We start from the raw sequence: 27,806 nt of genomic DNA, 5'->3' as shown, positions 1-27,806 counted from the left end.
ACCAACATTTTATTGATCTAAATGTATCTGCCAATGGATTTTTCCGTTGTTTCCACCTTTTGACTATTATAAATAATGCTACTGTGAACATGGGTGTGCACATAACTTCAAGGCCCTGCTTTCGTTCTTCCGAATATATATCCAGAAGCGGAATTGCTGGATCACATGGTTATTCTATTTTTATTTTTTTGAAGAATTTCTGTTATTTGTAGTCACTTTTGATGGTTTGTTGTTTCCTAGAAAACATGTTTTTCAATTTTATCAGTGCAGAGTTGTAAATAATATTTATATATTTTACTTGTACAATTAAAGGCTATATTTTATTTCTATATTATCATATAATTACCTTCAGTATCTATGTTTGTAACTGTTTCCTCATTTCTTTTTTTCCTCGTTCATGTTTACTATTTTATTGGTCTTTAAAACCTAGGCTTGCTTTCTTTTTTTTTTTTTTTTTCTGAGACAGCGTCTTACTCTGTCGCCCAGGCTGGAGTGCAGTGGCGTGATCTCCGCTCACTGCCAAGTTCCGCCTCCCACGTTCACACCATTCTCCTGACTCAGCCTCTCCTGAGTAACTGGGACTACAGGTGCCCACCACCACGGCCGGCTAATTGTTTTTTTATGTTTTTAGTAGAGACGGGGTTTCACCATGTTAGCCCAGGATGGTCTCGATCTCCCAACCTCGTGATCCGCCCACCTCGGCCTCCCAAAGTGCTGGGATTACAGGCATGAGCCACCATGCCCAGCCTACTTCTTTTTTTTGTCATTTCTAATTGACTGGTAAGTACATTATATCATTACTGCAGCAGATTTATGTTACAGTGTTTTACCTGTTTATGTTAGAATCAGTTTATGTTTCTGGAATCTGGAATAGGATAATACCTATTTGATTTGAAATTGGAAAGATAGTAGCTTTATGTTGGTCCAGATAATCTGATTTCTCATTTGGACAAGATATTTGAGGGTTTGAAAGATTCCTGTGATGATTAAAGGAGAAAACTCTTGTGAGTTATTGTATGCTGAGACACACACACACACACACACACACACACGCAGTTTATTGCATTGTTGGATTTTATACATAAAATTAGTCAAGTTGCAAATATATGTCTTACAACTTTGACTCTCAGGATAGTGCAGCAGGATGAAGCGCAACCGCCCCCGCCCCCCCTTCCCCGATTTGCCAACAAGGGCAGACCAAACTAGAAGTGTGGCGCTGTACATGTTTCTGTGGAACCCTGACAGTGAAGCTGTTCTGGGTGCCATGTCCTGTTTCCGCCACCTCTGTGAGGAAGCAGATACCTGGTGTGGGATGGATGAAGTGTCAGTGCATAACCTCTTGCCCAACTGTAGCACATTCATGGAGTTTGCCTCTGTCAGCAATGTGATGTCAACAGGTAAATGTGAATAGTGGTTTTTTTACTCAACCTGCCTGAAGCACGTGGCATCTGATTGTGAGAATGTATTTAAGGTTACTACTTTGTAAGTTTACAGGGGAAATTCAAGTAGCTTACTTGAAATCCTTTTCTGAACAAAGAAATGAAACAAAGATGAAAAGAAAAAGCATTTGAAATAGTCTCCCACTGAGTTTTTAATATGCTATACGTTTTAAAAATAACTGGCAGTATATGTTACTATCAGTTGTGATCATATAATTTACTCCACCTAAGTTGTAGATAGTGAAGTTTTACGCACATTGGCGTATGTTTTGAGTAAATTATAGGTGGGAATAGCTATTTTGTGCTGTGGACATTGTAGCGTCTAAGATAAGTACCTTTCCTGTGAGGTTAGTGAAAGGAAGTTTTTGGCTTTATCATTTGAGGCATTTGCTCTGCTCCTCCTACTCTGCTTACGAGGTTTTTGGGTAGGGCTTACGAGGTTCTCCATTGGCAGGCAGGGCTCTAAGTGCAGTGACTTGATTGGCTGTTGTATTTGCTTAGGAACAGCAGCACTTCAGAAAGAGTGATGGCACTGCTGAGGCGCACTTAGCATCCCACTGCAGGAAACACTGAGGTGTGCTCTTAGCAAGAGAAACACCCCTCCTAGGCGCCCACCCTCAATTTTGGAAACCTATTGTTACATATGTGTAATCAGGAATAGCTTTTGAAGTAAATCCAAGATATGTGAGTGTTAGAAGTGTAATATCTGAGTACTTATTATACATCAAGTTTGAAACTTGGCCATTGCTGATTGACGTTTACCTCTAGACTTAAAGTTGCTTTCAAGTGATAATTGCCTTCATTTTAGGCTTGGGAAGATACACATGCAAAATGGGAACAAGCAACAAAACTAATCTTTAACTATCCAAAAGCCAAAATGGATGATAGCCAGGTAAGTCTGTAAAGTTGACTTTTGTCTATTAACTGATCTGCTAAATATATGTCCTTCTCTTTGGTAATCTTTCACGAGTCACTCAGTAAAGTAAGCATATAGTTGTCTGAAGACTGATATTTAGTTGTGGTTTATCTAGACCTGTACTTTGTAATATGGTAGCCACTAGCTACGTGTGACTATTTAAATTTTACCATAATGAAAATTAAATACAATTTAGTTCCTCAATCATATAGTAGCCACATTGCAAGTACCCAGTAGCCACATATGACAGTCTGGACAGCAGAGAGAGAAAATGTTTCCATCATCACAGAAATACTGGGCAGCACTGCTAGAGACTGTTGCAGAGACCATTTCTTTATCTTTTCTTGCTCTTTATCCCTTCATCAGGGTGTTTCACAGAATTTTCAGAAAAGGAGCAACAGAGGTAGAGAAAAAAACATGGAAACAATTCATTTTGCTATTTTGTTAAGTATTCTAATTAAGGAATGTCTTGGGCAAAAGATTGAACCCATAGATTAAATGAAATTTTAAAATGTGGACAGTTCATTCAACTATTACTATTGACTATATTATCTGTTACTCTGGAAATTGATGAGTTGGTGTTTATGTGTAATTGATTTGTAATGTTCATATTCCTCTCATTATTAGGCAATTTATAAAAACTGGTTATTCCCCCATGTTTTTTTTCTGTCATACTTAATAAGAAAAATGTTATGTTTTTATGAAGCAAAATTGTGTACCTAATAGCTTTATTTGGAGGGGACATGTAGCTTTAGAATGAAAGCTTTTGGGGGGATAACTGTTTAATATATAATTACATACCATACAATTCACCCATTTAAAGTGTCCAATTCAGTGGCTGTTTTTAGTATATTCCCAGAGTTGTGCAACCATTACCACAGTCCGTTTTAGAACAGTTTCATCAATTAAGGAAAAAAAACCCTGTATCCTTTAGCTATTTCTGCCTCTAACACCCTACCCCACCTCCCCGGGACTTTCTTGTCTCTCTTCCCCTGGCTTCTCCAGCCCTAGGCAACCATGAATCTACTTTCTGTCTCTGCAGATTTGTCTCTGCTGGATCTTTTCTGTAAATGGAATTTTAGAATATGTGGGCTTTTGTGATTAGCTTCTTTCACTTAGCATAACGTTTCCAAGGTTCATCCATGTGAAATCAAAGCTTTTTAAAAGAAATTTGATACTTGGGCGATTATATTAGTGTATGACAAAAATAAATCAGTGGCTCTTTAAAAATGTATATGGTAATTTTGGGGGTTGATTTTAATGTGTTTTTTACATTTTTTGTACTTTTGTCATGGAAGAAATGTTGGATAAAGAGTAATTTGTCAAGTCTCAATTAATTTAGGTTTAATTCATGCTTTGCCCAAAAATTTCGTGTTTAGGCTGCTGAAAGTTTCACATGACCATTGTTAGGAGTCGAATGTCCCATCTGAGTGGAGGAGGACGCGCAGATTTGTCTGACACAGACTCCCTACAGGAATGGATCAACATGACTGGCTTCCTTTGTGCCCTTGGGGGAGTGTGCCTCCAGCAGAGAAGTAATTCTGGCCTGGCAACCTATAGCCCACCCATGGGTCCAGTCAGTGAATGTCAGGGTTCCGTGATTTCAGTGATGTCGTCAGAGGGAAACGCAGGTACACCTGTCAGCAAATGTATGGATCAGCTGTTGTCCTTAATGCTGTGTAACCATGAGAAAGTGGGACTTCAAATACGGGCCAATGTTAAGGACCTGGTGGGTCTAGAATTGAGTCCTGCTCTTTATCTGATGCTATTTAACAAACTGAAGAATGCCATCAGCAAGTTTTTTGACTCCCAAGGACAGGTAAAGTGCGCTCTTTTTTATTTTTCACCTTGTTTGAAATAAGGAAGGCTTTTTCTTTCCAATTATTTAAATGAGGTGCTCACAGTTTTTAAAAATTGTCAAAAATTGCAGAAAGAAGAGTCATCTCAATGTAGGGGTCAGCTTGCTTCTTAGGAACTCTGGTGTGTATGTGTGCCTGAGGGTATACCTGCCTTGTGTATGGGTATGAGTGTCTGCATGTATCTGTATGCTTGTTTGGCTGTGTGCCTGTGGGTGCACTTCTGTGTTTGTGTCTTTAGATCAGTCGGTTGCATCTCTCTAGAGGTCTGTCTTCTGGGCATTGATGGCAAATGATTAATATATTTGTTCTTTCTATAGGTTTTATTGACGGATACCAACACTCAATTTGTAGAGCAAACCATAGCTATAATGAAGAACTTGCTAGATAATCATACTGAAGGCAGCTCTGAACATCTAGGGCAAGCTAGCATTGAACCAATGATGTTACATCTGGTCAGGTAAGCGTTCTACTGAAATGTAGCAGAAGCATACTTTAAGAGATCAGAAAAACCTCTTACACATTGATATTGGTAGTAATTGATAAAATAATTTGCCATTCTTTACTGCACACAAACTAGGGTGTGACAATAAGGTAACCAGAAGGTGTGTACATTTTCAGACTTACATTTAGTTCATTTTATTTGATGACTAAAGTATTTTGAATGCTTTCTCTTTTGTCTATATCTGATAATTTTTTTATTGTCTCTGTGTCTGTATAGGTATGTTCGTGTGCTTGGGGATATGGTCCATGCAATTCAAATAAAAACGAAACTGTATCAGTTGGTTGAAGTAACGATGGCAAGGAGAGATGACCTCTTATTTTGCCAAGAGATGAAATTTAGGTGAGTTCTCAAAAGAGCAATGTAGGGTCTTGTAAATCTTAATTTGTTGAATGAAGTACAGAAATAGAGTAGATATCTCGTTATTGGTAGGAAGCAAGACATAAAAAGAGAGCAATTTACATGTTTGTGTTCCTCTACGTCTCTCCTCAAATTTCCGTAAGCTTTGTGCCTGTGGCAAGCCTCCCTTTTTCTAAAACTGTGCTGTACTTGAGCTAAGAATTTGATTCTGTTTCCAATTTGATACCATAAATAAGGGCCATGTTGGAGGTTAAATATCCACATTGCTTGTTCCCTTCTGGCTTTTACGTCTGTGACATCAGTATCTCTTTTATAAAATCGTCATGTCACCTGGGTTATCTGCCAAATTATTTGCACTGTAAGAAATCTTACACAGTTAAAGGTGTGTGTGTGTGTGGCTTCAAAAAAATTGTTTGCTGTTTCTCTTTTCTCCGCCATTCTATAGGAATAAGATTGTAGAATACCTGACAGTCTGGGTTATGGGAACATCAAACCAAGCAGCAGATGATGATGTAAAATGTCTTACAAGGTAAAAAAGAGAATGACCTTCAAGTATTAGTGGGTTTTCCTGTAAGAATTATAATTACTTCATTACAGCTTTATACTTGTATTTTATGTGTATTTAAATTTTTTAGATGTCAAACTTTTGTGGTTGAAATATGTAAAGATACTAATCTTTATTACTACTTTTTTTTGACTGATAAGACTTTCTGTAAAAATAAATGTGTGAGAGCGGTATGTTTGGGAAGTTAGTGTTGTCAGTTTATGAAGAATAGTCTACCGTTATTGGGAAATAAGGTACATAAAGCCTCAGATTGCATTTATGTTATGATTAGATAGAAAAAGGTATTATTTGAGGAACTCATTGTGTTGGTCTTTCTAAAAAATAATTGATTTCCTGATTCAGGCACCAGAGACAGAAACAAAAGGAAGTAATTAAGTGTAATTAAGTCTGCTTTAATGATAAATACTTATTGACACATATCAGAAAGTGATTAAACACTATGGACTGTATAATAAGCCTTTACATATGTTTCTTTGACCAAGCCTACCTTTATAATATGGTCGTCTCTCAGTATCTGTCAGGAATTGGTTCCAGGAACCACCCCCCAAACTCCTGCCCACATCTCACTTCCATGAACACTAAAATCCACAGACTGAAGTCCCTGATACAAAATGTCATAGTATTTGCATATAAACTACGCACATCCTCCCATATATTTTAAATTATCATTAGATTACTTATAATATCTAATAAATATAAATGTTATATAAATACAAGTTGTTATACCATATTGTTTAGGGAATAGCGACAAAGAAAAATCTGTACATGTTGAGTACAGATGAAACCCTACTTTTTTTTCCCACAAATAGTTTCAATCCATGGTTGGTTGAATCCGTGGATACAGAACTCGCTGAGACAGAGGGCCAATTGTACATGCTTCTGATTGAAGATAGTCATTTTGCCAAGATTACTTTGCAGAAAGTTAGTATTGCCTTCTCCTCATTTGAGATGATTTTGTATTCTGGGATCTGCATATTAATTCAAATTATTTGGGTTGTGCTAATAATTTGTTTAATAAAACAGGTAGTTCCTAAAGTTTATATCTGTTAATAAGAGCTTTATTTGAGAGGAAGTGAAATAACCTGAAAGATTTATGGTCTCTAATTTTTTTTTTTTTTTCAGAGATTTGGACCAGGCAAGCATGGAAGCAGTAGTTTCACTTCTAGCTGGTCTCCCTGTGCAGCCTGAGGAAGGAGATGGTGTGGAATTGATGGAAGCCAAAGGGGACACAGTTATTTCTTAAGTAAATTTCAGTCACCAAAAAACACAAAGCAAAAGCAAATAAAGCCCCCCGCCGCCACACACACACACACACACACAAAGACAAAACAAAACAAAAACAAAAAAAACAAAGAAAACAAAGAAATGTTCCCCATGCAGGACTAGGATTAGGAAAATAACTGTGTTTTATGATTTTTAAAGAAAATAATATGATCCCTGAAATTTTGCTTATAATAAAACCCAGATTGCCTCACTAAGTCATTTACAAAAGTGACATTGTGTAAGCTGTTTGGACTACTAATTTTATATACTAAACATTAAAAATGACACATTTACCAGGAAACATTGCATCTATTTGATGCTTATGTTATGAAAGGTATGCTAGGCTATATCAGGTATAATCATGCCCAACACAGCATGCTTTATAATGAGTCACCCTGGCTGATTATCCTGAGAGAGGAGAGAAGCAGTTAATCCAGGGCCAGTCACACCGTGCACATGTGATTGTTTTGGAATGTCTGGTGAGCTTTCTAGTTGATACGGCCTTTGCTATGTAAAGGTCAGTTTTTTTATTTCTCAGATACTTCACACTATTTATGAACCTTTTGAGTGACTGCAGTGAAGCTGAAGATGAAAGTGCACAAACAGGTGGCAGGAAACGTGGCATGTCTCGGAGGTTGGCATCACGGAGGCACTGTGCAGTCCTTGCAATGTCAAACTTACTCAGTGCCAGCATAGACGGTGCTCTCATACACTCCATAGGTGAGATCAAATGAAAGTTTCATATAGAAATACACAGCCTAGAGAACTGGCTTGTAAGATAAGCAAAAATTACTTCAGCAAGGCCATGTTAGTAAATTTGCATCCATTTGTCCACATCAGGTTTAGGGTACTACAAGGATCTCCAGACAGCTACATTTATGGAAGTTCTGATGAAAATCCCTCAACAAGGCACAGAATTTGACACACTTCAGAAACGGTATTGGCTGATGGGTTTGAGCAATTGGTGGAACTGGTCACAGTGATGGGTGATCAAGGAGAGCTCCCTATAGCGATGGCTCTGGCCAGTGTGGTTCCTTGTTCTCGGTGGGTAAGTGCATAGAGTAAGTGGGGAAGAAAAGTGCCTGGCACATAGCAAATCCTTCAGAACATATTTGTTCAATAAATGTTTGTTGAATGAATTGATAAAATTTTAGAGCCAGAAGAAATCTTAGATGTTTAGTTAGGTGACTTTTCAGCTGTAGGGAAGTGGTTGGCACTGCTAGACCTGACTAGTGTCCTGTATCATTTCATCCCACTGAAAAATTCCATTTAAACACTGATTAAAAATCACTGATCTACTCCGCTGTCTTCATATATTTGAGAAGGTAATTAAGTTAAACCTAATTTCAGTCAGTTGTTGCAACGCTGGAATTGGAATCCACGATTTGTGCCTGTTTACTACCTCCAGTTTGCTGTTCTTTTCCCCATAATATCTTACACAATTTTTAAAAATGTAAGCACTGTATTTGCATTTGATATTATGATATTGTTTGTTTTAAACACTGAAAACATCATATGGCTATTAGGTCTCTCTCTTAATTTAATGAAAAATTTTCTTCAAATCACATCGTTCCTAATACATGTGAAAACGTTGAGAAGGGTGGTGGTTCCTTTCCAGTGTTAAAAGGCTATTTCCTTTTTAGTGTACCAAAAATGGTTTCACTTACAGTAAAGTATAACTAATAAGGTAATCTGTCATTGTAGATTTGTTTCTGCTTAAAGCTGTAGGATATTTGTTATACCTGTACTTAAAGTAAAATTCAAACTCCTTAACCTGTCCTACAAGGCTCCACCTGATTTGGGCCCTGCCTCATCTCTAACATCATCTTATGCCATTTTCCTTCTTGTTCACCAAAGCCACACCAGCTACCTTTCTGTCCCTCCTTGTTAGACTTGTTTCTGCCTTAAGCACCCTTGCTGCTGCCACCACCTGAAATGCTTCTCCTCTGGCATTTCATTTTGGTGAGAACGCCTAGCATGAGATCTACCCTCTAACATATTTTTAAGTGTAGAATACAGTATTGCTATCTGTAGGCACAATGCTGCACCACAGATCTCTAGAACTTACCTTGTATAACTGAAATTTTATACTGATTGATTAGCAACAGCCCCAAATCATTGAAATCTTCCTAAAGCCTAAAATTACTTCACAAACGTTCAAATGTTTTGAAAATGACTATTGTGAATTATCTTATTAGGATCTACCTATGATTAGCACTGAAAATACTCAGTAATTTTTTAAATAAAGAATCAGTTAAGTTCAAGTAGCTTTAATTGTTGTTGAGTTTTATATTAAATTACTTTGAGAAGGAATTTTCTATTAGGCCAGATCTCACCTATCACATTATTGTAATCCTGGGACCAGGCAAGAATTAGAGAGCTATGGGCCATGATCCTGGCCCTTGTTGTTACTGCTTGAGGATTGAGGCATCTTTTTATGGCTACCCCTATTCTCTATAAATTTCTTCTTGTGATTAAACAGTGATTTACCAGTAGATCATTTTTCTTGAGTGTACCCCAAACTGCTTTACTAGAGGGAGTTATAAGGATGTCATTTAGGTAATTGGAATTTCAGCCCTCATCCCTGTCCCCCTTGCTTTGTATGTAAATCTGGCTGATCTCCGGGTTCTGAACGCCCAGTTCCTTTTCTTCCTGATTTCTCCAAAATCCTATAGTCTTTCTCTTTTTGTCATGTCTCTACCTAGTCTATGTTCAGCATTCACTGAGTTCCCCTGACTGTATGAGAAGAGTAGAACTCTTCTGATCATCAGTCTTATTTCTGCTCTGTGCAAATGCTTGTACAAATCAAACTAAAGTATTCGCTGTCATCTTCTGTTTCTGTTCTCTTTCGTTTTGTGATGTAATTTGAACTGAATCTTGGAGATTTTGTCTCCTGGTAAAGCCTAGGCCTCTCTTAATAGCTTTCACCAGTTAATCCTTGGAATTAACAGCTATCATAGACACCGTATATAGTCATCTATCATAAACAATATACGCAGATAAATCTCAGGAGAAATATTTATCAGTCACCTTTGCCTTAATTTAGCAAGTAGTTGTCAACTTTGGGTTTACGTTTTTGCCACTCTTCAGCTATCTACCTGAGAACAAAAATGCACTAACCTGATTTTGTTTTGTTCTCAGGATGAACTGGCTTGAGTTCTGGTTACTCTATTTGGTCCTCGGCATTTACTCTACCAACTGCTCTGGAACATGTTTTGTAAAGAAGTAGAATTGGCAGACTGACTCCATTCAGACTCTCCTCTGAGGCAACAGTTTGGCCAGTAAAATAATGACACTCTGTTTCAAGGTTTGTATCATTCATTTTGTGTGTGTGTGTGCTGAGGTATGTCAAGTAATGATTGTGTACAGAATGTGCAGAGCTGATTGTCTTCTTTTAAGGTAAAATGTATGGAGCAGGCATAATAAAGTCCTACTCATGCATTTCTATAGGTATATGGTGCTACTTATCTATAAAAACTCCTGGATCCTTTATTACGAATTGTGATCACATCCTCTGATGGGCAACATGTTAGCTTTGAAGTGGATCCTACCAGTTTTATCATCTTTTCACATAAAAGTGCTCTTTTTTTTTTTTTTTGCTAACACTGCATGAAGCAAGGCCCTCATAACTTCTCCTCTTGATCATTAAAATTTGTTTTTAATTATAAAAGTTATATACAAATATGCTTTTCTTTAATGATATCTGTAATTTTTTTTAAGTTATCCTTCTTTTTATCTGCCTTAGATCCAGGGACAGACAGGAGAAGGATGTCTTTGGCTTCTGCCTTCACAGACCGTTACTAGTTAAGGCTCTTTCCTTTTTCCATGACTTTACATATCACTTTACACAGTCACTTGCATGCTCTGTCACCCAGGCTGGAGTGCAGTGGTACGATGGCTCACCGCAACCTCTACCTCCTGGGTTCAAGCGATTCTCGTGCCTCAGCCTCCCAAGTAGCTGAGATTACAGGCGTGCACCACCACGTCCAGCTAATTTTTCTATTTTTAGTAGAGATGGAGTTTCACCATGTTTGCCAGGCTGGTCTGGAACTCCTAACCTCAATTGATCCACCAGCCTCAGTCTCCCAGAATGCCGGGATTACAGGCGTGAGCCACCATGCCCAACCAGAGAATTGTCTGCTTTGAGATTAAAATTTGGGAGTTTTAAGAGAACCACTCAGTAGCAGTGATGGTCTATGAATATTCTAAAATTATGTGAAGAAATTTGTGTGAAAGCATACATCCATTTTTCTAACCTTTATCAGATTTCAAAGAGGTTCCTCATCCCCAGAAGGTTGAACACTATACTGGAATAGTCGAAGCGCTCAAATTTTTTCTTAATTCTTTATCTTTTTATAGTTTTAGCTAAAACTTCGATATCTAATTCTAAATTTATATATTTCAGCTAAAAATAAATGGTATTTAGGTTTTAAAGCCATTCTAATAAAGCAGCTATATTTAGCCACCTTCACCAGTTTCCCCTTATTGAAGGGTTAAGGTTGTTCTTCATGCAATAAACACTGTAACATAAAGAAAGCTTCCTGAACTGTGTGTAGTGTAACTGAAGGTGGGACTATATTGTTACACCTCACTGCTTACAAATACTTTATTCTCAAAAATCTAATTTTTACTAACTTCCTATTAGAGATTACGGAAAGCTATTTTGAGATTATAAGCAGTGATAAGAATGCATTTAAAATGTGGACTTCATGAAGCACTGCGTTGAACAGGATGAAGTGAAATAATCCCGATTCCAGAGTTAATCTGGAGTCAGCCATGTGAATTTAGGACAGGAAATATTAATTTATGGAGGCATTGTGCAAAAAATAGTTACGTGATATTCTGCATGTAAATCTGGGTCCCCCACACCGATATCCTTTGAAAGGAAGGTTTATCCTTGGAATCACAAAATATTGAGTGGAATGCTACAGTTTTGTAATCACTGCTACTTTAAACAGCAGTTAGCCACACTAAGCAAGAATAGCTGTAGAGATTAAAATGTTACATTAAGTGTTCTTTAAAAATGAATATATATGGTATATATAAAAATGTAAATTCCAAAATAATATAATTTTCATCTATAACATGATTTAAAGCAGGGGACACTGGGAAGGGATGGGGGCTGAACCCATTTTATGGCACTCTTCCCAGTCTAAGGTACCTTTTACTTTATCTTAATGTAGAATGTTTTATAAAGAGAAAATCAATCCACTTTAAATATTGGGTTCACATTACTTTTCAGGCTGGACAACCATTTCTTGAATTCTTAAATGATTTTTATTTGACAGAATTATACATTGAGGTAGACATAGGGGTTCGCTGTTCTGCTGAGATCCTTTTTTCTTTTAGGTCCCCAAGAATTCCCATCCCTCCATGGTTCAAATAATAGGTAGGTTGTTATAAAGGAAGCTGGCAACAGGCAATAACATTACTTGTAAGTAAGTTTTTTTTTCCTCAATAGGAATCTAAGATTTTGTTTTTTTATAGCAAGCATTTTTTTCTTCAATTCAGTTGTAACTGGTACACAACAAAACATAAATATGTACTATCAGGTATAGGATGTTTTGGGGGTGTGCTGTTGAAAATTTAGTTTCACCTTATAATGTTGACCACACTTTCATGTCTGTTAATCTTAATAAATTATGATCATCTTTGTGTGAAAATTTGGTCTGTTTTCATGACTCCTCAAACTTGCAGTATAGGTGATGATACTGTGAAGATCTGTTTTCAGGTTTCTTCTACCCATCTCATCCATGAGGTTTTTCTTTCCTGTGAGATACCTAAATTGTACTTTAATATGATACAAGACTAGAATTGAGAGGAAACTTTATTTTCTCATGTTTTGGGAGAAGAAAAAATAGAAATGTGTCATTCATGAGGACTGATTGACTCAGAGTTTTTGTGCAAATTTTGACCTTTGAACTCTTTGTTCCCATGCCCCTGTTTTAATTCAAACCTTATACTCAATTCTCAACTTGTTTTTAGGTGGTTAGCCAACGTTTCCCTCAGAACAGTATCAGTGCAGTAGGAAGTGCCATGTTCCTCAGATTTATGAATCCTGACATTGTCTCACTGTATGAAGCAGGGATTTTAGATAAAAAGCCACCACCTAGAATCAGAAAGGGCTTGAAGTTAATGTCAAAGGTGAATTATTTTAATAATCTAGCTATCTTAAGTTCCCCTTCCAACTAAATTTTCAGCTTTTCTTACAGTACTTCCTCTTACATTTATATTGGAAATACCCTACGGTTTTCAGTTATGTGTTTTTATTTTGTTTATATTACAAAGGAATTCATTAGTTAGGTACCTGATGGATCTTATTTTCATGAGAATACATTTTATTATAGCAGATGTCTTGTGTCATGAGGATCATTTTTTGCGTAATCATTCTAGACATTCTGAAACAGACTAGAATGAAGTCTGTAGGATTTTTTATTTTAAAAGACATTAAACATTTTTAATATGTATTCGTACATGTAAATATAATTATAATTAGGAAGAATAGAAACACTACCTAAAATAATTTATAGAATGAGAAATGATTGATTTTAACTACTAGCAGAAATTATATCGAGAAAATTCATATTTTTAAAGAATATATTAATGTATAAACTTCATACAATAAATAATCTGATTATTTATAACCCTGTTTTATTGTGTAAATACTTCAGAGTATTGCCAATCATGTTCTCTTCACAAAAGAAGAGCATATGCGGCCTTTCAATGATTTTGTGAAAAGCAGCTTTGATGCAGCTTGAAGGTAAGCTACTTGCTACTTATTCACTTGCTCTGTTTGAATCAAATATTTTCAGTTTCACATAAATCCATGTACCTGTTTTACATGAAGTTCCGTGTAGGTTTTTTTCTCTTCCTGCTCTAGGTCAAGACATAGCTTGCCTTATTTTATTTTACTATAAAAGACAGTCTTGAAATAAATTAATATTTTTTATAATTTGGTAGTGATTTTCATATTTGAAAACCAAGAGGCATTTTGGACATGTCTAGTTAAATAAAGGATTTGAGGATGGTACAATATGGGGATAAGGAAGAAATAGGATTCCTTTTATTTAAAACTAAAACCAAATTGGTATTGATAATGCATAAGAATGTTTACTAAGGTTTTTATTGGTATCAGAATATTTGTGATACTTAAATTTGGAAGTGTATCTAAACTAAAATGTTATTCTTTAAACCAAGTAATGCAAACACGTAAGATTTTGTTCATGAGTAACTGAACTTTATGATTTTAGAAAACTTTTCTGCTGGATTTCCATAACCAGTTATTTCACTTTATTTCTCTGAGTTATTGGTTTATCTGTAAAGTGGGGATAAACTCTTTGCCTGAGTTGTTTTTAGAGAGAAAAAATGAGATAATTCATAAGAAAGTGCTTTGTAAATTTATGTCTGGAATTCTGCTTTTCATGCAGTGTGAATCTAATTGATCCTTATCATCTAAGCTAGCCTTGTACAACTCTCTCTTCCAGTTTATCATCATTGTAATTGTTACTGACTTTTATTCTGTTAGGAAAATTGGAGTTTAAAAGGTATATTGCTGAATGACAAGCCATGTTGGAAAGAGAGTGAATGTCAGCACAGGATTCATATTCTGGCAGACTGAGGGCCCAAAGAAAGTTAAAAGGAACAAAGTTTTAATACTGGCTTTGACCTAACAGGCTGTATATCTTTGGGGAGGTCTTTTGTCTGGACCTTCATTTCCTTATCTGTAAAATACCAGCCTCTTTCCAAAGTTTCATCCATCTCAATTTTGTTGTTCTTTAACTACAGAAGCTGAAGCCAGTTATCAGAAATGGAAAGCCAACTTTCTCCTTGTCCTTTTTACTTTGTCTAATGACAAATCACGTTGTGGGAACAAGCCCTCCATATTTGTAATTGTCATCTCAGTTGCTTCACAAAGTTACTTCGTATAAATTGAATTCAAACATAAGTATGGTGTGTCTCTGGTGTTGAAAATTCTAGTGACTTTGCATTTTCTAATGTTTTTTTTTTTGATATGGCATCTGATTGTCCTACAAGTGATGCAGTAAATCATAGCCTTTCCTTCAGCAGTGACGGCAGTGTGCTCGCTTTACATCATCTACTCCGGAACAATCAGGAGAAAATTGGCCAGTGTCTTTCTAGCAACAGGTAAGATTTCCCAGTCATGAGGATAGTGAACATTCTCCATTTTAATTTAGATCAATAAAATTATTGGTCATGAATAGTGCTTTTTACTTTACATCTTCTTGGACTAAGAATTATGGTTTAGAAAGAGAAAGTCTTTTTTTTTCAAAAAAATACAAACAAAAGGTTAAGTCATATTAAATAATCAACAAACCTATGTAGGTTCCAGTGGTGGTTATTATCATTATTTTCTCAAGTTAAGAAATCACAGATTAGCTCTTTGGGTTTGTATGGCTTGCAAACTGTCATAGACCCAAAGAAGTTCAAATTAGTGTTGGCATTTGAATCTGAAGAACAGCTAATTCATAGGAATTCAGTAATTAAAATATTGTCAGTGTTTCAATTCTATGATAAACTCATTTGTGATATTCTAAGTATATGCAAATAAAGGTTTATATAGAAAATACTGGCCTGGCACTGTGGCTGATGCCTGTAATCTCAGCACTTTGGGTGGCCGAGGTGGGTGGATCACCTGAGGTCAGGAGTTCGAGATCAGCCTAGCCAACATGGTGAAACCTCATCTCTACTAAAAATTCAAAAATTAGCTGTGCCTGGTGTCAGGTGCCTGTAATCCCGGCTACTTGGGAGGCTGAGGCAGGAGAATTACTTGAACCTGGGAGGCGGAGGTTGCAGTGAGCCGAGGTTGTGCCATTGCACTCCAGCCTGGGCCATAAGAGCAAAACTCCATCTCAGGGGAAAAAAAAAAAAAAAGAAAAAATACTTAAAGATTGAAATTATTAATTTGGGCATTGTTTCATTAGCTCTTATTAGTCTCTTGTGTTAACCTAAATTACTTGCTGTCCCATCTAGTTATATAAACTTGTAAAGGGACAAAATTCCTAAGTAGGAGGAGTTCCTTACAAAGGAAAAGTGAGTCCAAATTATTTTTAAATGCCAATAAAAGTGGTTAGCACATTCACGGGAAAAGTAGTGGACTATGAAGCTAAGGATAAGCAATTGGGAGATGGGAGTTTAAACCACAGAGCATTTTAATCTTTTATGCATTATTAATGGATTGAAGTAGACATGAGCCTGAGGTCTTTTGGGTGCTGTTTACAAATCAACAGGGACCACCAGCTGACAGTTAAAGGAAAAGCAACAGTTACAAGTTAAAGAAATGTGTACTGCTAAATGTGAACTGCTACTTTTTTCTAAGTAGTTTGCTATATCTAGGGATCATAAAGCTGTTGGAAGATGACCTTTTGATAAATGGCAACACTTCTTGTATACCTCGGTCCTCCAGATCACAAACCTGTGGCAGATACATACCGGTCCAGCCTTAACCTTACCAGTTAAAAGTTTGAGGAATTTATGATGAGGTAAAGTACAACCTTGAAATGTAGATTGCTTTCTTTTTGGTTGAGAAGCAGAGTTTACCACTAGGCCACTTGTTAGATATGATAGAAGACTATGAGGAAAGATGCATCTAATAATCACATTGCCATGTTTGGGGATCCAACTTTTCTCCTATTCTATATATTATTTATTTATATATATATATATATATAGAAAGAGTATGTTTTATATGTTGATTGCCATAATAGTAGTAACAAATCATATTTTATCATCTCGCTTTCAAAAGTTTTCACATTTAATACCTACCAGGGAGTGAAGAAAACATTATTTTCACATGATAGTTAAGGAAAATGCAACTCAGTGTGAATAACTGGCTTGTGTAAGATCCCACACCTGATTCATAGGTCTTTTGGTTTTAAGTGCAAACTTTTCTACTGCACCATAACACTTTTCAGAACCCTCATAAAGATGAATGGTTTTAACTTCTTTTAGATTAAGGCTCAGAAAATATAGTCTACTTCAGTATTGCTATAAAATTTCTGTGGACATTTGTTTTGAATCCCATTTCGTGGGATTTAGTTTGTGAACAAAAAGATCTTCATGGTTAGACACTGACTCTATGATGATACAGTGAGAGTAGTTTGCTGAATCTTTTAAAGTACATTTCACAGTACTTTATGCTTAGTAAGGTCTCCATAGTGTCTGTGAGTTGAATGTTATGTTCATAGTATCTGCCAAAACAGAAAGAAAAAAACAAAATCTGATGATGAGGAGTTAAAGCTTTGTATATCGTATGCCTTGAATTGTAAGTGCCTGTTGTTAGTTGTATTACATATAGGTCATGGTTTTGTACACATAACTCCAAACCATTGATACTGTTAAAAGAATATATGAATATATGAAAGAATGTATAAACATAAGAATGTATGGGTATATAATGTCCTTTCCAAATTAATTTTTATTTTTAGCTCTGTTAGATTTTTCTCAGTGTAGCAAACGTTTATTCCTATGTAATTAAGGGCATATTTTCTGTACAGAATATTCATATTACCTGATTGAAAATTATATAATACAAAAATATAATACTATTTTTAGGCCAGGCATGGTGGTCATACCTGTAATCCCAACATTTTGAGAGGCCAGAGTTGGAGAATCACTTGAGACCAGGAGTTCAAGACCAGCCTGGGCAACATGGTGAGACCTTGTCTTAAATAAATAAATAAATAAATAAATAAATAAATAAATAGGTTGGGCACTGTGGCTCATGTCTGTAATCCCAGCATTTTGGGATGCCAAGGCAGGAGGACTGCTTGAGCCAGGAGTTTGAGACCAGCCTGGGCAACATAGCAAGACTCCATCTCTACAAATAATAAAATATTAACCAGGTGTGGTGTGCGCACCTGTGGTCCCAGCTACCTGGGAGGCTGAGGTGGGAGGTTTGCTCAAGGCTGCAGTGAACTGTGAATGCACCACTGCATTCCAGCCTAGGCCACAGAATGAGACTTGTCTATAAATAAAGAAATAAGTAAAAATATAAATTAAAAGAAGTAAAAAAAATAAATAGAAATAGAAATACATATAAAAATGAGTACATGGAAACAAACAATTTTTAAATTTAACATCACTGAGGGCATCCTGGCCATTTTTCTATTTTTCTAGGAAAATGTTTTTATTACTCCTTTTTTTCTAAGATCCTACCTTTCCTTACAAAGCAGTCTTTTCTGCTTTTGAAGATTATGTGGTCTAATATATATAGTATACTTGGGACAGTATCTGGTACTTGTAAAGTATTTAATAAATGTTAGATCTTATTTTTGTTCTAAATTCCCACTGATGCTTTTGGAGACCCATTTTCTGTTTTAAAAAAATGAAGGTAGCTTTATAATAGTCTCAGTTTTTTGTTTGTTTGTTTGTTTCTTTGAGATGGAATCTCACTCTGTTGCCCAGGCTGGAGTGCAGTGGCATGATCTCGGCTCACTGCAAGCTCTGCCTCCTGGGTTCACACCATTCTCCTGCCTCAGCCTCCCGAGTAGCTGGTACTACAGGCACCCGCCACCACGCCTGGCTAATTTTTTGTAGAGACAGAGTTTCACTGTTTTAGCCAGTATGGACTCGATCTCCTGACCTCAGGTGATCCACCCGCCTCAGCCTCTCAAAGTGCTGGGATTACAGGCATGAGCCACCATGCCCAGCCAATATTCTGTTATTAAAAAAAAATTATTGAATTACTCAATATAGAAATGTAAAGAAAGCAAAAAAATTAAAAATTGTTTATCCTCCTCAGAAATAATTCAGTTAACGTATGGTGTATAGTCTCCCAGTCATTTATCTATGCACATGTGCATGTTTTTCTCCTATCAAATGATATCTAGGTTGTTTCCATTAATATTTTTAAAATGCTGACCTGGTACCAGCAGCATGATGGGGTGAGTTAATACAGTCTCCTTCCGAAATCACAATACTCATAGATACACTAGGTGTAAAAGAAAATATGTATACTTAAAAAAAATTAGGAAGAGTGCGGTGGCTCATGCCTGTAATCCCAGCACTTTGGGAGGCTGAGGCAGGTGGATCACATGAGGTTTGGAGTTCAAGACAAGCCTGGCCAACATGGCGAAACCCCATCTCTACTAAAAAAAAAATAAAAATAAAAATTAGCCAGGCATGGTGATGGGTGCTTGTAATCCCAGCTACTTTGGAGGCTGAGGCAGGAGAATCATTTGAACCTGGGAGGCAGAGGTTGCAGTGAGCTGAGATCGTGCCACTGCACTCCAGCCTGGGCAACAAGAGGAAAATTCCATCTATAAATTAATTAATTAATTAAGTTTATAGCTGAAGGTAGTTTCTAAGCAAATCACCTAGCATACAGTCATTACAGACAAAGAAATGTAAAATATGAAAGAGATTAAGAGATGCAGAAGATAGAATGAGAAGTTCCAAAATATGTCTAGTAGGTGTTCCCTAGAAATTGAGCTCAGTGAGAATGGGAAGAAGTAATATTTGAAAGGGTAAAGGATGAATGTTTTCTAGAGTTGATGAATGACATGAATCTTGAAGTTAAAGAAGCACACTGAGTCTTGAGCAGACTGTATAAAAATTAAACCAGGCTTTAATACATATGGGATACATATGATAAAATTTAATACATATGATAATACATATGATAAAATTTAATACATATGATAAAAGTGGTATTCAAAATCAAGATTAGGATGGCCTTTCAATAAATGGTGTTGATAAAACTGAGTAATGACGTAAAAAATATTTTCATACCATTTATGAGGATAAACTCCCATAAATCAAAAAGAAAAAAAAAACATGGGCAAAGCAAGGCCTTTTTCATCCATTCAAAATCCATAAACTAGAAAGGAAAAGATTAATAAAATGAATTCATTTAAAAATCATAAACTTCTGTCTGGCACAAAGAAGTCATGAGTAAAAACAATCCTATGGTTAATATCCTCATCCAGTAGTTCTCTTAGAATAGTCCTAAAAGTGCTTTTGTGGTTCAAAGAGTAATATCTTGAGATTTTTTGTTCATGTTGTCAAATTACCCTTTAGAATGCCTATTGCTTTTAAAATAATTTTTCATTTTAGTATTTTATTGTTTATCCAATTATGGACTGTTTCACCTACTCAGTAGACAACATAAAGCCTCAGAGTTACCCTGTTCTTTTTCTTTTAGGCATCAGGTATGTGAAAAAGAAGAGATCAAGGCTTTGAAAACATTAAGTATTTTTTTACCAAGCTGGGAATTCCAGAGCTGGGAAGCCAATTTTTTATGTTGCAAGGAGGTAAGAAATGCTATGTTTTGGTGTCTCTTAACAGAATTTTTTAAATGATAGTAAATATAGAGAGATGGCAAGTTTGGTTTTTCCCGTTTGACTTAACAGGAATTGAAGACAAGTTTACCTGGGAGCATATAGTGGGGTAAATAGCCTGCCTTTCCTAAAATGATGGTCAATATCTAGTAACTGCTTTTCAGACTACCCATTTCATATTGGTTTCCCTGTCCTACGTCATTTTTTTAAGACTGCCTACAATGGATTAATTACCAAGAGTTAAAAAACCACAAAGAATCTTTTGTTTTCAAGTATATTCTGATTAAGTAGTACTCAACAACATGATAACCGGGAACTTTTTTAAATTTTATTTTATTTTATGATTTTATTTTTGAGATGAAGTCTCGCTCTTGTCCCCCAGGCTGGAGTGCAATGGCACGATCTTGGCTCACTGCAACCTCCACCTCCCGGGTTCCAGCAATTCTCCTGCCTCAGCCTCCTGAGCCCTCCCCTGCCAAATCCTTCCCAGCTTCTGGTAATCATCAGTTTATTCTCTGTCTTCATAAGATCCACTTTTTCAGCTCTCACATATGACTAACAACATGTAATATTTTTCTTTCTGTGCCTGGATTATTTCACTTAACACAATGATCCCCAGTTATGCCTTGTAGCTGCAAATGACAGGATCCCATTCTTTTTTATGGCTGAATAGTATTCCATTGTGTATACATACCACATTCCTTTATGCATTCATCTGTTATGGGCACTTAGGTTGACTCCATATATTGGCTGTTGTGAATAGGGCTGAGATAAACATGGGAGTGCAGATATCTTTTTGATATATTGTTTTTTGTTTCTTTTGGATGTATACCCATCAGTGGGATTGTGGGCATATAGTAACTCTAGTTTTAGTTTTCTGAGGATCCTCCATGCTGATCCCCATCATGGCTCCTTTATGGAGAGTGTGTGAGGGTTCTCCTTTCTCAGTATGTTCACTGGCCTGCTGCCTTAGACATTAAATCAGGTGCTACTGCAGTATTCCGAGTTGTAATTAGTTTTTTATTTTGACATCTATAAATCTTCAGGCAGCCAGACAGCTTGATAAAGTTCAGCCAAATACAGTTTTTCTAGGAGTGGTGAATTGATGGGAGAAGTGGCCAGATCATCCTTGTGTGTAGGTGTGAGCATGTCTGAGTGTGGCGAGGGAAGGTGGTTGGGTAGAGAGTGCTGTGAGGAAGTGAGGTGGGAATCCCCCTAGCTGAGATTGAGTCATTTTTTTCTTCTTCCATGCAAAATGCATATTCGCCATTGTGGATTTCTGAGTGTGTGAGTGATGAAGAAATAGGGCATGTGCCTTGACCCAGTTGCAGCTATTGCCTCCATGTGCCTGAGGTGCCTTCCTCGTACTCTAGCATGTTACTGGGCAGACAGTCCGTATTAGTACATGCTGCTGGTCCTTGTGAGCACAGCACGAAGACGAGAAATGGCTGGCAGAATTTTGGCTTAAGGGCCAATAGATGTAATAAATGGAATACAGTTAGTTTTAGAACATAATTCCATAATTTGATTCAGGTCAAATAAATCATTTTAACCAAAATTTCTATTGTGGAAGAAAATCTTTCAAGAATTATGAAATTTGTGTCTCAGAATTGGCTCATTTAAGAAAAATACTGTTCAAATGTGTGAAGGCAGTCAAAGGGTTTGTTGTATAGCTTTGCATTGGCCGAGTTTTCAATGTTTAGACATTTGAGTATAAGAAAACTGCTACACTAAAAGTAATAGACATAAAAATAAAAAATAAACAGCTGTGTAATGTTATCAGGCTAGCTAGATGTTATGCATCTGTGATTCTGAGGCTTCTTTGCAGCGTTTGGTTCATGGAGGTTCTGGTAAGACCAGCTTGTGAGCGTTGATGTTTCAGAGCAGGTTATTTTCTATGGTGTGAAAGATGCAGTCATTGCCAAGAGTCACAAAAAGTGAGGCTGGGAAGAGGATACACTGAATAAAGTTTTAAGGAAGTTTAAGAAAGCACACACCACATTGCCATTTGCTTTATTAAAGTTTCAAGGAAAATTTCTAAAAAATACGTTCATATGGTTTGTAAGGTTCACATGAGATAAGGAAGTAAATAGAGCACTTAGCATAGGAATTGAAAAAAAATACTTTCAGACATAGAAGACATACAGTTAACAGATTTCAGAGTCAAGCACTGGTTAGATAAAGTCAAATGCTCTCTTTAGATGTGTACTGCAAGGCATTAGCCAGGTGCAGTGGCTCATGTCTGTAATCTCAGCACTTTGGGAGTCCAAGGTGGGTGGGTCACCTGAGGTCAGGAGTTTGAGACCAGCCTGGCCAACATAGTGAAACCCCGTCTGAACTAAAAATACAGAAAATTAGCTGGGCGTGGTGGCACACACCTGTACTCCCAGCTACTTGAAAGGTTGAGGCAGGAGAATTGCTTGAACCCAGGAAATGGGGATTGAAGTGACCTGAGATCACGCCAGTGGACTCCAGCCTGGGTGACAGAGAAAGACTCCGTCTCAAAAAAAAAAAAAAAAAAAAGACAATATTGGTGTTTTAGATTATAAGAATACAATTTTGATCATAATCATTTACTGATTTACTGTTCTTTGTCACGAAGAACTACTGATCTGTCTTTGTAAACCTACAGACCTGATCATTGAGAGGTCTGCATCACTATTGATGACAACTTATGGTTCTTCATTAAGTGACCCAGCTCATTTGCTGGAAGATTGGCTGCCTGTTAGCCCAGAAAAAGATTCTTTTTCTAGTGAATATCATTGCAAAGTGAAACAGGAAGAGTGGAAAGGTACAGTCTGTAGGCTAGCATGCGATGCACCATGAAACTCATCATGAAAAGGACATGTGTGTCATTAATCACGGCCACATTGATCACGGCCCCACTCTCTAGGGAAGAAGCCAGTTTTTTCCCTTCCCTGAGAGATGCCATAACTGAGCCTCCATCAGTATCTTCAGCCTTCCCTTGGAGGAGGATGAACTCGACCTTGATGGTAAGTGATTGATGGTTGACTTAAGGGAATTTGGCTGGCCAGGAATTTGGCTGGCCGGAGAGATGTCCTTCCTCCCTCACTGCTTCCTCATGGAAATGTTAATGAAGATTAAACAAATTAATATATGAAAATAACACCTGGAACTTAGTAAATCTCAGTGAATTTTAGTCACTATTACTGCTCCTGTGGACCTCAAGTATCAAGCAATGTGACTACGATCAGTAGTGAACTAGCCTTTCTGTAGGCATATTCCTTTGTTTCTCTTGGGTAAATACCTGGCAGTAGAATGCCTAGTGCGTACGGTAAGTGCGTGCTCAACTTTTTAATACACTGCCAAGTTGTTTCCCAAAGCGGTTGAACCATTTTCCATTTTCAGCAGCAGTGTATGAGAGTTTCAGTGGCTCTATATCTTGATCAGCTTTGGTATGGTCCATCTTTAATTTTAGCCATTCTGATACATATGCAGTGCTATATCATTATATATATCCTTTTATGAGACTGAGTCTTGCTCTGTCGCCCAGGCTGGAGTGCTGTGGCGTGATCTCCGTTCACTGCAAGCTCCGCCTCCCAGGTTCAAGCGATTCTCCTGCCTCAGCCTCCCAAGTAGCTGGGAGTACAGGCACCTGCCATCATGCTCAGCTAATTTTTTGTATTTTTAGTAGAGACAGGGTTTCACCACATTGGCCAGGCTGGTCTCGAACTCCTGAATTCAGGTGATCCACCCGCCTTGGCCTCCCAAAGTGCTGGGATTACAGGCGTGAGCCACGGTGCCGAATCTAGAGCATCTTTTCTTGTGCTTGCTTCTGTCTGTATGTCTTCTTTGGTGAAGCATCTGTTTAAACCATTGCCCATTTTTTATTAGGGTGATTTATCATCTTACTATTGAACAGTAAGAGCTCTTGTATATTTTGGTTACAGATCTTTTGTTGGATGTATGTTTTGCAAGTGTTTTCTTCCAGGTGAGCACTGCCACTTCATTTCATTAACAATGATGTTGAAATAGGAAAATGTGTATTTTGGGGGAGTCAACTACTCTTCTCAAATCTGCCTGAATAGATTTATCCTTTAGGCCTCTTTTGTGGCAAGACAGATTCATACCTGAGAAATTTATATGGGAGGAACAAAAAAGTAACTGTACCACTATCTAATATTGAGCACCAGTATTAGTGCAATTATTTAATAATATAACTTCTTGTTAGTATAACATTAGTGAAAAATAATTATGAAATCTTTAGTATGTTTATCTTCTTCCATAAAATAAATTCATGGCCAGTGGGGTGTCTCACGCCTGTGGTCCCAGCACTTTTGGAGGCTGAGGTGGACAGATCATGAGGTCAGGAGTTCGAGACCAGCCTGGCCAACGTGGTGAAACCCCATCTCTACTAAAAATACAAAAGTTATCTGGGCTTGGTGGTGGGTTCCTGTAATCCCAGCTGCTCGGGAGGCTGAGGCAGAAGAATCGCTTGAGCTTGGGAGGCAGAGGTTGCAGTGAGCTGAGATCACGCCACTGCACTCCATCTTGGGCAACAGAGCAAGACTCTGTCTCAAAAATATACATTAATTAATTTAAAAAATAAATTCATCAAATAACGACAATCACGAGAGTGACTACAAAAGATGGGCTTGTCCTCAGAGTCTGGCCTCAGTGAGTTTGGAGTGGTGCATACCAGGAGCAGCAGAGGTTCCAGGGAAAATTGTAGACAGAGGAAACAAACCACCATGAGGGAGAGTCAGTGGCAATAATCATTACCAATAAAGAACTGTAGAGTCGTATTTCAAGAATGAAGGTGAGAGCCAGGTGTGGTGGCTCATGCCTGTAATCCTAGCACTTTGAGAGGCCAAGGCAGGCAGATCACCTGAGGTCAGGAGTTTAAGACCAGCCTGGCCAACATGGCGAAACCCTGTGTCTACTAAAAATACAAAAATTAGCCGGGCGTGGTGGCAGGTGCCTCTAATCCCAGCTACTTGAGAGGCAGAGGCAGGAGAATCACTTGAGCCTGGGAGGCAGAGGTTGCAGTGAGCCGAGGTCACGCCACTGCAGTCCAGCCTGGTGACAGAGTGAGACTCTGTCTCAAAAATAAATAAATAAATAAATAAAATTGAGGTAGTCATTTACAGAAAAATATAATCTTTAAGACTTAAGAGCATTTAAGACCAACAAAGTTTCAATAAAGAAATGTTAATAGAGAAGGTTAGCAAGAAAGGAAAAGATTAAGGAGTGCAGTTATGAATAGTTAGAATCTAGTAGCTAGTAAGCAGATGACACATCTGAAACTCTAATCACGTATTTGCAACAATAAGAAAGCTGTATGTAAAACAACTTCTGTTTGTGGTTGGTGGAATTAAAGGAAATAAGACAGAATAAGCGAACAACCGAAAATAAATACGAAAATGAGGTGATCAGAGTGAAGGCATTCTACAGTGTTTGCATTATTTTGTGGAGGGAGTTAAAATTAGCTTAATTTTAGCCTTTGTTAAATTGTAATGCAAAATGCAGTGTAAAATTTCAAGGAAAACAACTAAAAGAATAGTAAAGATTCCAAACCAATAGAGGTTTAATTTCCAAACCAATCAAAGGAAAAAAGATGGAATTGGTGGGTGAGGGTAGAAGGATTTAAATTATTCAAAAGAGACTGGGCAGAGTGGTTCACACCTGTATTCCCAGCAATTTGGGAGGCCAAGGCAGGTGGATCACCTGGGGTCAGGAGTTCAAGACCAGCCTGGCCAACATGGTGAAACTCCTTCTATTCTAAAAATACAAAGAAAAAAATTAGCTGGGCGTGGTGGCTTACACCTGTTGTCCCAGCTACTCAGGAGGCTGAGGCACGAGAATCACTTGAATCCGGGAGGCAGAGGTTGCAGTAAGCCGAAATCATGCCGCTGCACTCCAGCCTGGGGAACAGAGTGAGACTCAGTCTCAATAAATAAATAAATAAATTCAAAAGAAAAGCAGGAAGAGAGAGGGAAAAAAACTAGATAAAATGGACAAGTAGAACACATAAAATAAAGTGAAAGGATAAGGATATAGAAGATTCGAATAGATTATTTCCCACTTTGATTTTAATGGACATATATAGTGATTAGAGAATATTATGCAGCCATTTAAATTGCATATGTAATAGTTACCACTTTACTTGGCATAAAGCCAGTTTTAATAAATTTCAAAGAATTAGTAACAAAAATAATTGAGAAAAACTTCCAGAAACTGGAAAAGGATAATGTGCTTTTGTTATAAAAGTTCATGTTATGTTGAAATGGATAAATGGAAAACAAAAACAAAAAGCATACCCAGAAACATGAAGGTCACATTTTATATCACCAGAATGATATAAACTGATTTGCTTCAAAGGAATGAGAGAGACTTTGATTTGATCAGGGTGGTGACATCAGAAGCAAAAAGAAGTGCAGAAATCAATAGTGAGTTCTCACAGAAAAGAACATTGGAAATAGAAATTTACAGTCAGCCAAACTATCACTGAAACCAACATAAGACAGAATTTATTCAGAAGTATATACTACTGACTACCTGTAAACTCTGTGAGGGGGAAAAAAACCAAAAAAACAAAACTGGAGGATGCACTCCATAAAGAAGAGAAAATGAATTCAAAGAAATGCATTAAAAATACTAATCAGGCTGGGTGTGGTGGCTCACACCTGTAATCCCAGCACTTTGGGAGGCCGAGGTGGGTGGATCATCTGAGGTCAGGAGTTTGAGACCAGCCTGGCCAACATGGTGAAACTCCGTCTATACTAAAAATACAACAATTAGCCAGGTGTGGTGGTGTGCACCTGCAATCCCAGCTACTTGGGAGACTGAGGCAGGAGAATCACTTGAACCGAGGAGGCAGAGGTTATAGTGAGCTGAGATTGTGCCACTGCACTCAAGCCTGGGCCACAGAGTGAGACTGTCTTAAAAAATAATAATAATAATCAATATTCGGCAAAAACAAAGAAGTAAAAATAATAGTAAAATTTGATTAAATCTGAATTAGTGCAAATATTTAAATAAATCAGCTACATGAGACATCTCAAATGTTATCAACATAGGGAGTAATATAGGGTGGAGCAGGTGAAGTTTGCTATTGTATTTTATTTTCTAAGTATGGATAGAATTTAGGAATATTAATAGTGTTTTGTACAGTTAAGCTAACAGCTAGTCAGTTACATTAGGATTTTCTACTTATACAGTCACCTCTTACGGAGATAATGACAGTTGCTTTTTTGTTTTCATTGAATTATTTTGCTTTTATTCATTTTTAAATTTTCTCCTGTGTACTGGTAGGACTTTCAGTGAGCAGAGGGATGACTGAATAGGATGAGAGGCAGATTTGCCCTAAGCAGTTCCCAACTTGACTTTTCCCTTTAGCTTAGTGATTTTGGGGTCCAAAGATTTGTTTTCCTTTCACACAGCATTGTTTACATTAGCCAAGATTTAGAAGCAACATGTCAACAGATGAATGGATAAAGCAAATGTACATACACACCCCCAGGAGTACTTTTCACTTATAAAGAATAAGATCCTGTTATTTGCAACAACATGGATGGAACTGGAGATCATATGGTAAGACAAATAAGCCAGGCACATAAAGGCAAAATTTTTTCTTACAAGAACTT

General features: G+C 37.2%; 1 pseudogene; it reads left to right on the top strand.

The window, feature by feature from the left end:
• The first annotated feature begins 1,957 nt into the window (after positions 1 to 1,957).
• The window catches only part of LOC115933424 (neurofibromin-like), a 42,688-nt pseudogene continuing 16,839 nt past the window's right edge, over positions 1,958 to 27,806 (top strand).

The sequence above is a fragment of the Gorilla gorilla genome, chromosome 16, assembly GCF_029281585.2.
Source record: "Gorilla gorilla gorilla isolate KB3781 chromosome 16, NHGRI_mGorGor1-v2.1_pri, whole genome shotgun sequence".
NCBI lineage: Eukaryota > Metazoa > Chordata > Mammalia > Primates > Hominidae > Gorilla > Gorilla gorilla.
This window is presented reverse-complemented; position numbering and strand designations above follow the sequence as displayed.